Genomic DNA, 18765 nt, shown 5'->3' with positions numbered 1-18765 from the left:
AATTGGCGACTTTGGAAGAAGTTTGGAAGTGTTTATTTTTTAAACTTATCAGAACTCAGAGTTATATTACACAAATGCCTGGAATGCCTTTCACTGGGATAGTCCGTGTTTGTAATTTAATACGTCTCCATAAGGCTGTTTAAGAGCCTGTCTTATTATGTCAAGTGTTCATGGAGAGCATGGGGGGTAGCACCTACTGATTCTTCTTAACACAAAACACATGACTGTAAGGCATAAAAAGTTAATGCGGAGAGCATTAATGCTCCTACAGTACAGATGGAAGGAATAAAAAAAAACTTTGTCAGTGGCTGGAGGCAAAAGAAATAAAATTAGTATGTGAAGCTACCGCTAACAGAGGTAGCGGGAAGTGTGTGTATCCTCCATCTGCGCCCCCTGGATTCCGAAGCGAGGCTTCTCATCCGCCATTTGCGGCGCTAACGCCACCCGGTCAATTGTGGTCACATGCTAAGAAGAGGCTGATGAGCAGAGGCCCACGTCGCTCAAGCCCGGCGCCACTGTCACTCCAAATCCGCCCCCCACCCATCCTTGCGGCACACACGCGCGCGCGCACACGCACACACAAAAAAAAACTTTCCCTTCTGCAAAGTTGTCACATCCGATCTGCGGCTGCTTTCGGTGGGGAAGGAGAATCCGAGGGGGTCACCAGATCAGCCTGCGCCTCAGGGCTCCTCGCCTGCAGTACAAAAGACTCGACTCAACTCATGTTAGTCACCGCGCTGGCCTATCAGTGGTGACGGACCGCCAATTCAGTCCGTGGGCTAGCCGTGATAGCTGCCTTGAAATGCTAAGTGCTTAATTAGAGACCTTTCATATCGCTTATGGAGGCTCCGTCTCCCATAGCCCTGGGCACTGTACTTTACCCACAGCTCCCTGGAGTCTCTGGCAACTTTATTGTGGTGACAAGTCAAAAAGAAACAAGTGGTTTTTAATCTTCTGGTAGCCTCCACGCTTCCACATCTATATTTACATCAACGTTCAGGCGCAAACTGGCGGTCAGAGGTGGCCGGTCGTTGTGTGACACTTTTCGTAGAGGGGAGGAAATCACTAATGAAAGAGTACAGGGGGTTTGGTGGGGCTGGGTCAACCCTGAGCTGGGATGATGCCTCTGAATTAAGAATATTTTTCAAAGTGATTGTAATATATGCGGAGGGGAGAGCGATGGCTGCAGAAGTATCGATCGTGGTTGACGTTTGGAAGGTGGGGCAATATTGAACTGAGGTGGATCGCCCCTGGGAGCACACCTGGGTTGCGGTCATTCCCGGAGGCCCGTTGATTCCAGACACGGTCTTGGGTTCCAAGGCTGTGGTCAAAGCCAGTAGGTGAACAAATGTGATGGTTCTCCATTAGCTGTAGCAGAGCGGATTCTCACTTTATTTGTCTGATTTGATAGTTTCTGAGAGTATGGTCCTTAACTTCAAGGGGAAATCTGCTGATGAATGTTGATCATGTGTCAGCGTTGTCCTTTGTAACAGCATTTTAGCCATTCGTTGTTTTATGTTTTATGATGTGTTGTAAGTACACTGATACTACTGAAGAGCACAAAATAAAAATTATGTTTTGGGATATTAGAGATTGATCTACAACTTGCTCATAAATGAGTAAGCCTTTTTTTTTCCCTGTGAAGCCACCATGCAAATATTACAGTTATTGTTTGTGACAGGAAACCAAAATATTTATAAGGAGCGCTTTATGTTGGTGTGGAGTGCTAGGGAAGGGGGTTGTGCAGAGGACCGGTCCTTTCCTTTAGCCCTGGCAGGCAGTAAAATTGTGTTTTCCTGCAGTGCTGGTAAACCTGCTACTGCACCATTAAATGGGATATTCAGAGCTCTGTTTTGCACACCATCATCTCTTCATATTGCTTGAAAACTACATAGAAGCAATATCAGGGGTTCCCACTGAGGACACAAGGCATTTGATCTGTCTGTGTAATTTCAGGTATATCCATTCAAACGTACTCTGAATATACTGTCGCTTTGCATTTGTGAGATTTAAAAAACAAAAAAATTAAATATCAAAATTCCTTTTCAAAGCAACGAGCAAGGATGTCATGTCCATAGGTAACAAATTTCAGATTGCCCGAATCATAGTTTACCACTTCATTCCTTTATTTGCGATAATGATGCACTGAACACAAAGCATAGAAACATTGTTTATCTTTTATTAATTTCGGTATCCTGGAAATGGATGCACTTAAATGCGGCCCACTCCCCGGGGTCCGTCCCTGGGATTGTTCCGGCGGCTCCTCGTGTGCTTAAAGTGGTAGGTGTGGTGTTGCCGTTCGCTGAGTGCTCACAGGGCTGAATGACATCCCCTACTCCCCGGCTCCCATTACGGGGCCGGGGCCGGAGCTGGAGCCTCTGCGTGCTGGAGAGTGACAGCTTCGCCTGGGACTAATGCAGCCCGACGTAATTGAATGTGGCCTCGAGCGAAGCAGCTGCCTCCAGCCACTCCTGATTGTAGCTGTCACCAAGTGGAAGTTGCAGCGCTGATGCGCATTCCAGCGGGGGCGAGAACGGCACCCGCCGCACTAACGGCCACTGACGCTGACACTCGGGTGGAGGGGGGCAGCGAAGCGGCTAGTGAAGGGAAGGGGGGGACAATGTGTGTGGAGCGTGTGTGTGTGTGTGTGTGTGTGTGTGTGTGTGTGTGTGTAGTGTGTGTGAGTGTATGTGAGGGTGTGTGAGTGAAGGTGGGAGGGTAGCTTTTGCAATGCAATGCGCTACGTTTTCGTTCTTTTCTGCCTTTCCTGGCCCCTGTTTTGGACACACACCTTGTTGCCATCAAATGGTCAGCTGCAGAGCATCTTTCTTTAGCAGGGACAGACAAGTTGGAGGACCTACAGAAAGACCAACGAGCAGAGGGGCACCCGAGATCATGGAGCGTACAGCGTGGAGCAGAGGGTGCGGAGGCATCTAAATGTGCTCCCAACATTACTTACTGTGAAACTGAAACAAAAGTGACAGCGTAACAATGAGCAACCCCTTAACACATTCCTTCCAAACACAGTTTTCACAGTCCTCTGCTTTAGCAACAAGTGCTCACATACGAGGCCCTACTTGGACTTCAAATGAAAGGCAGTATTTATATGTAGACAAACCAAAGCGCTCCCCCTTATTCAAGGGGAAATAAAATATAGTTGTGTGTACGTATGTATGAATGGAAGTACGGTGTGAATGTGATTTGATTACACACAATGAGGGATCGAATCAACCATGGAAATCGTAACATAAGCACATAAGGATTACACAAGACGAGTTACATGTAGTGGTCAGTTAGAGACACATGGAGTGATGCTGTGTATGTTTAAAAATGACTTTTGATATAGCAGCTCTCATCCGTATGTGATAATACAGCAAGGAAATGTGTCATAGAAATGTAACTGCAAAAAATATATATATACAAAATTAATATATCAGAATGAAATAGACTGATCAAGCTGAATTACTGCACACCAAACTGGCAGTTTCACAATTGTCCCATGTTTTTTACACACTGTGCAGACAGTCAGAGACACTATTTTTCTGCGCCGTGACCAAGGACTGAGATCGGCCCGGAGCACAACTGACTTTGCTTGACCTCGAGAGAGAGGTAACCGAAAGGTGCTTCACTAATCACTACACATAGCCAACTTTGTCCTTAAGTCTTAGGAGCGCCATTTGAATTTGAATCTCGAAGTAAACAGCGTTAAACCTCGATGATTGTGTCAGGCAACTCCTTCTCCGGGGAGTCGTTTAAGCACAGGCGCACCGTAAGCAAAAGTGAAAGTTAGTCTGCAAGAAACACAACGAAGTTAACTTCTTGCTTAAGTGGTGTCTGTCTTTTACTTGGTGTCTTCGTTATAACGGAAAACGCCTCGATCTTTAACCTTTATCAAAGAATAAATTGAGATTGAACAAACCTAATTACTGGGATGTGTCTGCAAAGCACAAGTTATCCTGGCTTGCTTTTTGTGACATTATTGGAACGAGGACTTTAAAACGGTACGTTTTGATGTGGACTACAGCAATGAAGTCCAGTGAACAACAGCACGTTGTGAAATGGCATAATAGTCATATTTTAACCTTTTTTTTAACTGAAAAAAATATTACACAGCTTTACAATGTTTGAATAGGTCTGTCTTTGGAAATCTATTCGATGGCTTTATGCACGTTGATTTGCAACGATGCAGAAAGACAGATTCATAATAAACATGCCATTAAAGAACCGTGCATACGTGGATTTTTTTTGTTTTTTTTTTTTTTTTTTTTGCTGTAACATGTTTAACTGAGGCTATAAAACACTGAAAACGGAGACAGTTCGGCGTGCAAATATTCATGCGTCCATACTTATGTTTTCAGAGATTCACTTCTAGCATCCCCCTTTTCCAACAGACTTTTTTTTTTTCTCTATCGGTGCATCATACTAGCAGAAACAACTAATCGTCCTAAGAAATCATTTTGTAAGGTGCGTGGAAATACATGTAGTCAGGTTGTGAGCATGACTCTGTATGTGATTTAGGTATAAAAGGCCCTGCATGGGAAGCAGTAGGACAGTAGGAAGGCCTCAAACTGCATTACCTGTGCTCCCTCTAGCGGCGGCCCTGCGCACCAACGGGCGCCTGCATTAAAAAGCTCCATTTGAATCCACATTTTGAGATGTATTTGCTCCCTCATGTCGCTGTTTATTTAGCTAGTTCAAGTTAGGCACACATATTTCTGCCAGCAATTATTGAGGATGTGGCGTTCAGTCTTTGGGGGTCCAAATGTTATATAAGTGAGCAGGCTGGGGGAGGGGAAGGGGGGAAGAAAAAAAAAAAAAAAAACAATGTGTGTACATGAAATGTAATTCAGGGGAGGGAAGAAAGGACCGAGGAAGGATTTAATCTCTGGATGATGGCAGAGAGAGAGCCTTCCCCTCTGAAGAGTTTCAGCAATTTAGATGCTTTTTCTGCAGGGATCCCTGTCAAGTTCCCTTTCTGCATTTAATGCACCTCCCCAGTGACGCCCTCGGGGCGCTTTCACTTGACAATTAATGGAAGGCATCTCCCGGGACTGGGATGTTTCTCGCTTTTTTGACAATAAATTCCCCCCTTCTCCCTGAAATGTAAAATATGCTATTTTGACACCAGGTTTATTGTCGGGAGCCCGGGATCGTGAGGCGATGTTCTGAAAACGAGTGTCTTCCTCTTTGTACGCGTTTAAACTCTGCCAAGTTCAGACCAGCGAACCCTGTGCGCCCAAACGGTACCATTACAGTGTGCCGTGGGTGTGAGCACAGCCTGGCTCGTCGCGGGGGGGGGGGGTGACAACACGCGGCGCCGGTGACAGTCGCAGGAAAAAAATGTTTAAAAGGCCACAGAAGGAGATCTGCCGGTTGCTTCCGATGAACCTCTGAGCTTCTCGGAGAGGCCTTCTGAAAACACGCGAGAAAATTGGCCATTTTAAAAGTATTGAGGAGACACACGGCGCGGTCGCTGTGATGTGGTTGCGGCGCACAGAGTGATTTATTAGTGAGGCAACCGGAGTAAGTTTCCTCAAAGGCGCAAACAAAAGAGGCCCACCCTGTAACACACACAAAGGAACAAAGGTGTGAAGCATCCGCACGGAGCAAGATGACTGTGCCCCCCTGCCATCATCAGCCTGCTTCTTTGGATTATTATATCATCCTTTTTGATTTAGCGTGCTTTGAAAAGGTGCCTCAGTCTCCATACTGGATTCCCAGCACCTTTCATTCCCTTCCCCAGTAGATGAGAGAAATAGCGCTGCAACTCCTCAATATACAATCAGGATCAAATGGGTTTTTTGATATGATTAACACATACGCAACATTCACGTGTCAAATGTACCTGTTAAATGGAGCGCAACAGCAAGCGCCTCGCACCGTATGGGCCCGCTTGCGTTTCGCGTGTCGGAGTACATTTTGAGATGTTAGAAAGCGAAAGCGGCCTTACCGCGTGTGTTTTCACTTCGCGTGCATGTGCATGTTCAGGTCCACAAACGTGATTGAAACTGACCCGGAGTGACTCTGCATCTCTGTAAAGATTCCTTGAAAAGGCCGAAAATAATGCGCAGGATCTACAGACCGCTCACGTCACTCAAAGGGCAACGATACTTTCCTTATATAAATATGATGCATTTTCTCCATCTTGTTCTTACTATTGTTATTGCTGCTACTGCGACTACCACTACTACTAATAATAATAATAAAAATAATAAGAAGAATTACTATTATTACTATTAATTATTATTATTGTAATTGCTTTAATAATCCAAATTACTGCTTCCTTGAGCATTATAAAAAAATATTTTATTTTATTTACTTTTATCAATTATCATTATTATTATTATTATTTCTAGTACTACTACTACTGCTATGACTATTATTATAACCACAGAGGCTCACTGCACAGCATGCTGGCTTGTGGTCTCCTTTTGCACTGGGATGTGATTGTAACGCGAGTGCTGGGCGAAGTGCTTGTGGAACCAGTTCACCTGGGCCCACTCTCCCTCATTAGTGCGGCCATGCATATTAATATCTGGGCTGAGAAGAGACACAGTCCACAGGCACAGCAGGCTCCTGAATTTGGCTGCAGGGCTTTATGGAAAATTACTTGCATTACTAATTGTGATTGCTGCTGTTTTGCCAGGCCCCTGGAGTCCATCGCCATATCGGACCCCTTTCCCGTTACGTTGCTGGATGCGTCACTTGATCATAAAGGAGAAATTTGGGGGGAAAAAAATAAGCATGACCTGGGATGAGCCTTGGCCAGAAGCCATAACCTGTTGTTCCTGAAGCTGAGGCTTGAACCGAACGCTATTTTGCAAAGTGCCAGAGTCACAATGATGAAGCCCTGGCAGTACTGGACACGTTCATTTGATCATAGTGCATTAGTGAGTGAATTACGTTAAACTGCAGGAATTAGCTGGTGGCAGTAGGGATAATGAAGCTCTTAGCCATTCCAAACAGCAGGATAACATAGCACGCTCATGTAGCTACAGCACCTGCCCTGTTTCACCGAGTAAAGATGGTTGTTTTTCTTCATTGCACATTAATTTAATGATAAATACACATTCTCTTGGTTCGTTAAAAAGTATGGAACCAAAAAGTTCTTCATAATTACGCAGGCGGATAAAACCTAGAGTATTTTAAGACGTCAGCACAGGATGTGTATTTACTGTGGACGAAAGCCCAAATATCAGAACATAGAGGGTTTATGTTTTTTTGTCGTTTTCCATCTGAACTCTTACGTCTACATGCATTCGCTAAATTAACAGCGATTCACTATATATTTCGTTACTAGAGTCATATAAAAATCCTTTCAGTCAGAAACACAGATTAATGGCCTCATGTGTGGAGAAACCTTTTTTCCATGTAGTTCTCTGCGGCCGAGGCAGTCTTCAATATCTATATCCCACTTGAAAGGCACAGCACATTTCCCATGGAAGGGCACTTCCACGGCCAGGATTTCTTTGTTTCACACCCCACAGCCTCACTGCTTCCGCCAGGGCTTAACTCAAGGCCACAGGAGTGCAGCTCGGAGGGGAAGCAGGAGGAGAAACGCAGGCCTCCAAACTGGTCGCAAATGATCATTGTCCATATTGTTTTTTTATAATGCTCAAGGAAGCGGTAATTTGGATTATTAAAGCAATTACAATCAGTAACAGTAAGCCCAAACACAACTAAACCCCCCCCCCCCCCCCCACCACCACCCTACTCCCCAACCCCAGCCCATCCCTGAGCAGAATGTTTGTGATGGCTTGAATATTAATACTTTTCTAATGAAACCCTTCTCGGCGGTACAGATTCCCACACCACCAGACATTTGCCCATCTGTCTCAGCTTCGTCAGCACCACATGCTAAGATGCTGTGCTACATTAACAATAAGGCAGCGGCTAGCGCGGTCGCCTTGTTATTTAAAATCTATACCCCTAATCACAAAGGGAGGGAGCGCACAGGCTGTGGGTTAGATTATTTTGAAGACCCGCAGCCTGGAAGTTTCAAAGCTGCCACATCTCGCCATATTTGACTCTGAAGGACACACTTTGCTTTTGTTATTCCTTTCTGTAGCTTCATATTTATATTATTCACACTACTGTATCCCTGAAGTGCGGATAAAATCAATACGATCAAGGTCAATTGTGGGTTGTAACTTGAAAATAGTTGCTTTTCAGTTCCCATGCCAGATTCTAGGCCTCACCAAGGTTTTGTTTTTGATGCTGTATTGGGTTAAGACTCGCTCATAATGCAGGGGAGCCCTTGGTTGTGGATATCTTGTGTGTGAGTATGTGTGTGTGCGTGTGTGTGTTTCTGGGCATCTTCGTGTATGAATTTCCGATGCCGCCCACAGTTCAACTGAATTATTTTATCTCTTGAAAAATCATCCAGTTGCCATTGACGGTTGCTGAGAATATAAGACCTGACTGTTAGAAGAACTAATATTCACAGAGGACTAAAAAAATGTAATTGTTGTGAGGCTGGCTTGAAACTGATGTGGCAGTAAAGTTACATATTAAACAATGAACAGATTTGTATTTTCTCTTAAAAATAACACACACACACACCTATATGCGTATATAGATGTATAGCTTATTAAAAGTAAAACGTAAAAATTACGCAATGGGCTGGTGCCCCATCCACGGTACATCCCTCTTAGCCTCTGTGAGTCTGAGACGGGAACCGATCCATTGCAACCCTGAAGGACAAGCGGTTCACAAAAGTGAGTGAGTGGGTGAGTGCTTAAAAAGTAGACCAAGATTCTTATACAACAAGAGTCTGAAGGCTGGCTGAGACCCTTTTATTGAATGGTGTACATAAATCGGACGCCAGCGTACATTATGCAGTCCCGGGTGAAGGGAAGATCTCAGACAGGCTTGGGCCATTTCAAATGGACTAATCACCTCGGTCTTGACGTCTGCTGCTGCAGCTGAACTGTTGAGCTGTGGGTTGGAGAGAGGAAAATAAATGACTTAACATGACTTTTCAGCAGCGAACAACTATCTGCACCATTTTTTGTTGAAAATGCAAGTTGACAGACACGAGCTAAGGATGAAAGACGATGATAGGCGATGAAAGGAAGACATGCTGGATTCAGTGTATTGATTGATTCCACTACCACCACATAAACACTGCTGGTCCACACATCATACCAAGCTGCAGATCTGTAATGGGATTTAAGTAGAATATTCTGATTATGCCTTAAATAACTGACATGTCAGCGGTAGGAAATGTAATTCTAACAAAGAAAAATCAACACATAACTGAGGGCAACAGTGTAATGCCTTTGCGTGCTATAGTCAATTACAAGCTCAGCGCAGATAAAATGTTACTTTTTACCAACAGTTTGAGATTAATTATCTGGGGTATTGAACAGACTAAATCCTAACTCAGTCTGAAGCTTTTGATTCTGTAATTTATGAGTAGTTGCAACCGCACAAACCACATATTCTGTTTTCCCGTCTGGTTTTTATTTATAGTGCCACAAACGTTTGTATGTATCGATGAGGATATGTTAATATTAGGCTAGCTTTATTCTTACAAAAAAAGAAACAAAACAAAAAGGGTTTCCTTCTGATGCCCAAGCTGTTTGCAGAGAGCAATGTTGATGTGGGTTCCCCTCAGCCACAAGGCTGTTGCGTTGCCATGGAAACCACCCCATGTTGCACGAATCTACCTACAATGAATTTCCAAGCTCTCTTGTCACCTCAGCAGTTGCATCTTGTGAAGATGCTCCTCTTCTTATGCAGCCTTGATTTGAACCAGGAGAGCTCGCCCCGGGCCGGTCCTCACACGTGAGACGCGACGAGGGGAGGCCGTGCTCCCATCTCCAGCTGCAGAGGGAGCCGTCTGCAACTCGTGGATCAGAAAGAGGAGAGGGGAAGGGTCCGACTGCTCAGCAGCCATCGCTGAGTGCTTGCTAAGGGGAATAACTGGGAGAGAAACCCCTGGCAGACTCTGGATCTGCATGGTAATTCTCTGCCTGCTGACAGGAAACATCACTGCTACATAAAGAGCTGTGTATAACACACCTATATAAATGGGCACTGTGCGTCACTTGTTGTACAAAATAGTATTTACGCATCTGTCCATAAAACAGATGAACTACTGCAGACAAGCTTCTTTAGCCATGACATGGGCATTCAAAACAAAAAAGAAAACGGTAAAGAAATGTCCTTAATTATTATGTGCTCACTGTTTTTAATTGCAGTCGGTTGCAGTAAATAATTCTTCTTTTTTATCTGGAATATCACAGTTATTACAATGGCAAGAGCAATACGTCGTCTGTTTTCTTCAACCCAATAAATTTTTGTCAGATTATTTTGGGGCCCTTTTTATGTTGCACAGACATAATTCTTCCTTCGTTTTAGAGATGGATGAGCCAATATTAATTTTGCAAGAAACTAAAAACATACTTGCTCTAATATCTTAGTCAAAATTTTAATGTGGCAGTTTGGTTAAATCAAGGTCTTAATGAATAAGGTATGAGAGTAAGGAGACGTGAGGCTGAACAGTCAGGAGAAAAAGAAGAGGCCCCTAACATCAATGTATCTTCAGTTGCTCATTGTTAAAATAAAGATTTGAGACACCGTTCATAAGATGAAATGCCTCCCACTTGGAAACGTGGAACAGTGAACGCATACAACAATTTTTGTTAATATTTGATAAATGACCTCATTGAGGCTTAAACTGAAAATGCTCAGTAGATACCGTAGGAAAAAAACATTAGGAGAAACTCTGAAATGAAAGCAATAATACACATTATGACACAGGTTGCAAGCCACTATGTATTTCTGGTGCTAATCTTGTCTTTGTTCAAATCGGTTAATTGTGCCTTTCTACTGTACAGCACATTGAACAATAAAGAGTACGCTTTTGGCTACACTTCTGCAAAATAATAGCTGGTAAAAAATTATACAGTTCACGTATCAAATCTGAACTCTGAAAGGCTGTATTGTAATGATACGCCTGGGTTTCGCCCTTTTCCTTTCATCTCCTTCCCTGGAGGTGGGGATATTTCTGCAAGCAAAATGCACTGGTGAGGCTTTCGGAGGTCATGTGATGCAATGTGTTAATGCTGAGGCAAGTCAATTGGGCAACATGTGGGCAAGCCTTCCATTCAGTCCAAATGTACACTAAATGCAACAGAATTTGGATGATTAAAAAATGTATCCAAAAGGGCATTCTCTTGACGATCTGGCAATTCGGGGCCACGGTGGTAGCGGGTTGGAAGAAGCAGCCACTCAACTTCCACCTCAATTCATAAGCAAAACAACAGTGAGTGATTTCACGGGGTTTAGTCTCTGTCCACGTCTCCTACATGGAGAAGCGACACGTTCTGTACGCTTCTGAGTCAACAAAATTAGGGGCGCTTGTTTTGCCTGAATTCTCTGTTGCGGAGAAATAGGCTTTCATCAGCGCAGAGAATGTATCCTGCTCGACTACACGTGACACAAAACACTTCTTTACTCGGAGGTGTAAACGCACTACAGTGGTTGCTGTCTCTGCATAGGAGTAGGCGCACCAAACATAAAAGAGGACAGAGGCAGCCACTGTCACAGTACAACCATCTGCGGTTCAGGTGACAAAGTAGCTTCTAAGTGGTATGCTAATGAGCTATATTTTCTTCTAAAAAACATTTGACTATACAAAATAAAATCAGTGGCACACTGTTAAAAACTGCTTACTGTCACTTGGTTGATTTTACATCAGTAAACCTATCATTTGCATCTCCTTTGGTAGAGGACCTATATTTCAAGAAGACCTAAGGTCAAATAATGGCAAACCAGAAACAAAAACACGCATGCTGCTTATTTTAACCATAACATTTTATTGCAGGCAGCCTTCCAGCCCGAAATGGATCTTTTGCATGCTCTACATACAGTATACCATGCTCCATTTCCTCATACTGATTTACATGCAGTTACATGAAAGCTGTTTATTGAGTCATGCTTATTTTTTATACCTCTTCAATTGAGGTTTAAAAATTCTTGCATAAGCTCTTGAAGTTTATTTATCATAAGGTGTTAAATAGAACAAAGAGCAAAAGCTTTATGGTTGCAATAGAACATTTCCAATTAAAGAATGAAAATAAAACATATGGGAACAACAGGGACCTGATCACGCAGTTGTCCAAACAAGAAAAAGGCAAAATAAAAAGGCAGGTCCTTTCTTCAAAGACAGAAAAAGAATGTAGCAGGCACCATCTTTACTTTCAAGATATCTTGAAGTCCTGATGCCATTGCAGTGACGAGATGGAAATCTTGGCGCTTGATGATCAGATCCATCCTGTAATGACACCTTCAGGGCAGCTCAGGGCTCCAGCGTCTGCAAGGCATATTCGCCATTTGTTCCTTGATTTCACTGTTCAGCTTAAAATGACGGGTGTCGAAAGTGCAAAACCCTAACAAAATACATCACGGGGGCAGAAGAACACCACTGACATGGTAAACTGTATAAAGCAAAATATGTCACTGAGAGGTGAAGGGAACCAATCTTTCTCCAGTATATAGCTCTGTTACCATTATCAGTTGACACTTTCATCCAAAGCATCTTACAATGTTTGGCCAATTTATGCAGCAGAGCATTTTCACTGGTCTATTTCACAGCAAGTTGGTTTGCTCAAGGGTACCACTGCAGTAGCGGGGAGTAGGAATTGAACTGGGAACCTTCTGGTCAATATCCTGAACTGCAAAATTACCTTTAAGATTAAATATTTACTTGTTTAAAGAACAAAGGTAAAAAACCTTGCTAATTCTGTTTGAAAAATTAGGTTTTATGCTTCTCTTATTGCTCTCAAATTAAGGTATTTGTTGCACGGAGGGAAAGAAATAGTATAACTCATAAATTACATCAATATAACAGCACCATGTATGACTTGACTAAAGGGAACTGAAGTAAAACATCCTTAAAAACAAAATGAGACAATACTGCAAATAATTCAGGGCTCCGTCAACTTCACTGTAAATGTAAAAACAAATAAAACTTTTAGATTGTAACAAAATGTTCAGTCTTTTAAGATTATTCAATGCAAGACTTAATAAACACAAGAGTGTGAACCAAATGATTCAGAACAAAACTGCAATAGGTTCTGATCAAATTAAAACATGGTAAATGCATATTGAGTTTGATGAATGGATATGGTTGTGTAGATTTACATTTATTTATGCAGTGGAACACACGCTCTCTGTGTCACCCACACGCTATGGGTGAGCCTGAACAGCACGCCTTGGGATGGTGGGAGGAAACCAGAGCACCCGGAAGAAACCCACACAGACACGGGGAGAACATGCAGACTCCACACAGACTGAGTGGGGATAGAGCCCACGTCCTCTCACACCACCCAGGCACTGAGAAACAGCAGCTGTGCCACCGTGCCGCCTCCATTAATAAGGAATATCCACCGTTTTGTTCTCAACAAATACTCAGGACTTCAGATGGAACTAAGATTTGTCTGAAATTACTCTGGACAGTAAACATGATGACTAATGTCTTGCTTGTTTTTATTTTCTTATATCTCACTTACATTTTATTCTAACAGAATTGCTCCTTGTCACTGTTATTAAGGGCCACAACATATCTTTTTTGCCACCAAGTGGGTTTGGTGGAAATATATAAACTGCATATATATTAAAAATATATAAACTGCACAGCATATATGAAAAAGCTCCTGTCTTTCCTAATATTTTGCCCTGTCCCAAAATTCCCGAAATCTTACCAACATCTGCTTTGCTGTAGATGAGCCAGCTCAGCAGCTTCATCTCTGTTGAATGAAAGTTTAGTGTTTAAAGCTCAACATGATTGCGCAAGGTCAAGATGCTGTCGGAACTCCACGGCAGTGCTCTACACCGAAACATTACCACAGCAGTGCTTTACACTGAAACGGAACCGCGGCTGTGTTTTACACTAAGACAGTACTGCTGTAGCGCTCTACACTGAAACAGTACCGCAGTAACGTTCTACATTGAAACAGTACCATAGTAGTGTTCTACACTGAAACAGTACCGCAGTAGTGCTCTACACTGAAACAATACTGTAGTAGAGCTCTACACTGAAATGGCACAATAGCAGTTCCCTACATTAGTGTTATATTTTTAAAGAATCCTGTTACTGCAGAACAGTTTCAAGAAGGAAAATAAGGTTACAAGCAACAATATGACATGAAACTTCACACAGAACTGCAACCTTAAGTATAGATTTATTCTGAGCACCAAATTCAGCAAAAGAGAAAAATAAAACTTGTGTGGAACAAAGAACTGATCGCAGAGCAGCTTCCCACTGAAGGGGAATGCTGTGTACTGCATGTAGGGAAAAAGCTAATGCAGGCAGCAGGGAACAACAGATACTGAGGAAATGTGCCAACAGGACACAGTTGTGGCATCAGTAGGGTCCGACAGAGCACCTCGCATGCCACAGAGTTATTGAACTTTAAAGATAAGTGTGATCTTTGGTAGCACAGCGGTTAAGGAAAACACTTTGGAAGCCTAAGGGAACCATAATTTCCACCAAAATCAACGGAAATTAAAATTAACTGTTAAATGTTTGAATGAAAAGGGATTTTTTAAAAAAACAAATCATCGAAGTGGCTTGTTCAAATAAAACATCTGAATTTTTTTTTATTTCAGCATTTTAAGTGGGGGGCTCGGTGGTGCAGCAGGTTTGGTCGGGTTCTGCTCTCCGGTGGATCTGGGGTTCAAGTCCTGCTTGTGGTGCCTTGCGATGGACTGGTGTCCCATCCTGGGCGTGTCCCCTGCACCCTGTGTTGCTGGGTTAGACTGCAGCCCTGCTTGGGACAAGCAGCTTCAGACAGTGTCTGTGTGTATTTCAAGTAATAATGCATCTTGAGTATTCAGTGTGAAGCTGCAAAAAAAAATCCTGTTCTCATAAATTGAATCTTAACTTCATAATATGCTTTAATGTAGTCTTAAGATGTACAATTAAGTTTTTGCTTAAAGTGAGTAATTGCAGTTATGTGATAATGTGACAAGCAATAGAAGACCACAGTTTGTCAGAGAGGAAGCTGCCAGTCACACAGTATTGAACAGCCTTTATTCAATGTTCTTCCTCGACGAGGTGGTTAACTAATGCTGCATAAAGGCCGGCTGAACAATTTCACTGTGCAGTGAAGCACCAGCTAGGGCCCAGGCTAATGATAGTATGAAAAAAAATTGCAGTCAAAAATGTGGCATTGTAGAATGTGAACTCAACAGAGAAAAGAGTAATCTAGCCCCATATGAACACCAGTTTACAATCACAATTTCTCTACTGCAGACGTATAGGAGCTGGATTTCATTAAGACGCTGGTCAAGTTTGATAACAGTAAAATTAGACATGAGCCCACATACCCATTCTATTCATCCAAGGATCAATAACCTCTTGTCTGATACAGCGTCACAATGGTCTGGACATTAATCATCTCAGGGCAATAATACACAATCATTCATCAACCCACACACACTGAGGGCAATTTTGGAATCACCAATTTACCTGAAATGCATGCGTTTGGACTGCAAGAAGAAAGGGGAGCCTAGGTAAAACTCATGCAAACATCAGGAGAACATGAAAACTATTCCAGAATGACTAACTCATACCTACCCATGTCTATAACTACAGCCTGGGAGCTATGAGGCCCCAACAATACCTGCTACTCCATCATCCCACCCTAAGCCAATGTAACTGAAATATTTTGACTATTTTGCAACACATCAGAGGCAATATTAACCACCACTACTGGATAAATAGGTAATCTTTTGATATACCTGTATATCACAAAGATCTGTAATGTTTGTATTACTTCTTAAATTCACTATATTATTGTTTATATAATGTTAACTGATGTATGATTTGCAGAAGACATTTTTCATTATACATAATATAAGGTCATTTCATCTGTAAATTATTGCCACTGACAGTTCTTCAAACTTTGTGACTGCACCTTCCTTCATTATTTGACTGTATGCTGTATTAGCGTATTGATGTAGATTTTCAAACTGGGTGATCTGCATTTGGGCTCTTTTTAATGAAGCTTCCTTGCTGTGGAATATTTCCCATCTAAATATATATTGTACTGTAATGAACTGAAACCATTGCCTCTTAAACATCATCTTAACCCCTTTCTTTCAATGTATACATGACGTTCCTTTTCAATTTATTTTATTTTTACCACATACCGAAGAAATATTCTGGCCCCATAGCATTAGCCCCCATTTTATGAACAAAACACTTTTATTAAAGAGATTATAAAAGAATTACCTGATCAAAGCTGTCAGATGTATAAGAGAACATGCAAGCGCAACCTTTCGCCTAATACATTTAATATTGGAATCCATTTTCTGCTGATAGAAAGCTGAAGGTAATCCTATGCCTCAGGTGGCTGCCTAAGGCTGATAAAACAGGTCCACGTCGGGACGCTCTCTGCTGGCTGAACCATGCACTGCAACAGGGGGCAAATAATTCATGTCACCCCCTTGCTGTGAATCACACACAAACAACATATATTCCACTCAATGGAATATAGTTTTTGGATGCTGAGTCATGACAAGTGCAATGCCGGCCATATGGAGATGGATGGGTGCGCAAGACGGGGAAACATGGCAACAAAAAGTAAGGAAAAAGTTTGCCATTTCCTGTTATTTCTAATGCACAGAAGGAACGGCGTTAAATAAAACGTACATCAGTAATGATGTAAATAATTACTAACACAGTATCAACACCAATGAGTTATCACTGAACTAATTCCAAACACAGCACATATTTTGTAATAGATATGTCAATTATATACTCTGTTGACAGCAATGACACAAAATGCAATTCTTACTAAAATTCTATTATATTTTTAATATGTTAACAGCACCATAGAAAAGTATCATTTCAAAAAGCTGAAATAGCTCTTTAAATCTGTCTATATCATTGCTTTATCATTTACTGTTTTCAAGTTCTGTGCTTTTAAATTCCATCTTGACAGCTTCTAAATCTCATTAGAGGTCCTGTTTAACTCTGCAGAGGTTCAGTTAACACCCTTCCAATATTAAAACTACACGGTCTATCCTTGACTGTTCTCATCTTTTAAACACATGGACCTAGGAACAATTGCATTTTTACAACTTTCTTGCACTTTGATATTTGCCTTCTCTAGCCTCCCCAGTCTTGCTTTTTTCAATGATGATTACTGTGATTATTTCTTAATTTCATGACTACCTATTGTTAATTTAATTTAAAAATTGATAAATTAAAATGCACTGCTGTATTTATTAAATATTAATTTAAATTGGTAAGCGATAACAGTCTATGCTGTGTCACTACGATGACCGTCATCACAAACACTGACTTGATGGAGAATGTATCAAGAAAGATTATTCACAGGAGCGCTGTTAAGACAGTCATCTGTGTTGTTACTGCTCTCTCGGCTTCAGCGTTTCTCTATAGTGAATTATAGCCAGCACAATTCATGATATATAGTTCTTCGTCTGTCATGTTCCAATGCATTAGCACCATGGTTTTTCCAGTACATTTTACCACGCTATCTTTTCTATGTATGCTATTGTAGTACTTTTTCTTGCAGTGCTTTTAAACTGTGAGTATGTGTTCTTTACTAAATAAAAATTAGTCTGACTTTTTTGCTGGAATCCAAATAAGACTCCAGTCTATTTTTCGTCAAGTTCTTCCAATAAGACAAACGTTTCTTTCAAACACAACTATATTTATTCTCAGATATTTGGTTATGTGAAGTTACAGCATTCATTTTTAAGTTCTAGCTGGTAATATTATCAGCCACTTTGTTACCTATAATGAATTTTTAATTAGCTTTTCGGACCCTTCTTGTAAGTGCATTAGCTAAGCAACCATGTTTTCTGAGGGCCTTTTGACTTTTTACATTACTGAAGAACAAATACTCAGTAGCGTGTTCTGCAGTAAACAGTTCTTTTAGAACAACATAATTCCAGAACTCCAGAAACACATTTCCCATGTTGAATAAATATACAATGGTTCTTCTGCCAAAATTAAAGGCCAAAAAGTCAGCTAAATTACATTCAATAAAAGTGTTTGATTTTAAGTGCTAATAACTTTTGTTTTGGGATAAACAAAAGATTGTATTACTTTCATTTTGGCAAGAAGCCCGTCTGACAGCTTCTCTGTATTGAATGCTTTTATTCGTATGTATTAATGATGCAACTTGTATCACTATCCAGATGCTCTATCAGATTAAAGGAAAACCGCAATCTTTTTCCGCATCTTAACCTGTAACGCGGACACCACAGGCCTGGGGGGTATTTGTTCAACTTCAGTTACGGACTTGGCGTCTTCAGCAAGAACCGCTCATATTAAATTAATTTATACTAATATGTTAGCATGTGTTGGTAAAAATAACATTTTACACCGAGACTGCAACTGTTTAGTACTTTTGCCGACGGTTAAACTCTCGGTCCCAGTTTTGACATCCCTCGCTCAGCGTGTTTGAGGTTCAGGTGTCAAAGAGGTCCATCAATAGAGAAAATGAGTCCAGCATTGAGTTCTTCACTCACAACAAATACACAGAAAGGTATCAACAGGTGACCTCACAATTCTTCCGTAATCCCCTCTACCTTTTCCATACACATCTTGTATAAACTGAGTTAAGAGTGTTCAGATTTCTAACTAAGGGAATATTACATGCAGGACTTCTGAAGAACTTCTGCAGCAGTGTGCTTGCAAGGTCGGTAAAATGACACTATATGGTGGACAAGCTCTTTTCTCCTCTAAACTTGATTTGGTGTATCAGGGTCAGAATTTCA

Source organism: Scleropages formosus, chromosome 1 (assembly GCF_900964775.1).
Source record: "Scleropages formosus chromosome 1, fSclFor1.1, whole genome shotgun sequence".
Lineage (NCBI taxonomy): Eukaryota > Metazoa > Chordata > Actinopteri > Osteoglossiformes > Osteoglossidae > Scleropages > Scleropages formosus.
The sequence above is the reverse complement of the archived record's forward strand: the minus strand, read 5'-3'. Positions refer to the sequence as shown.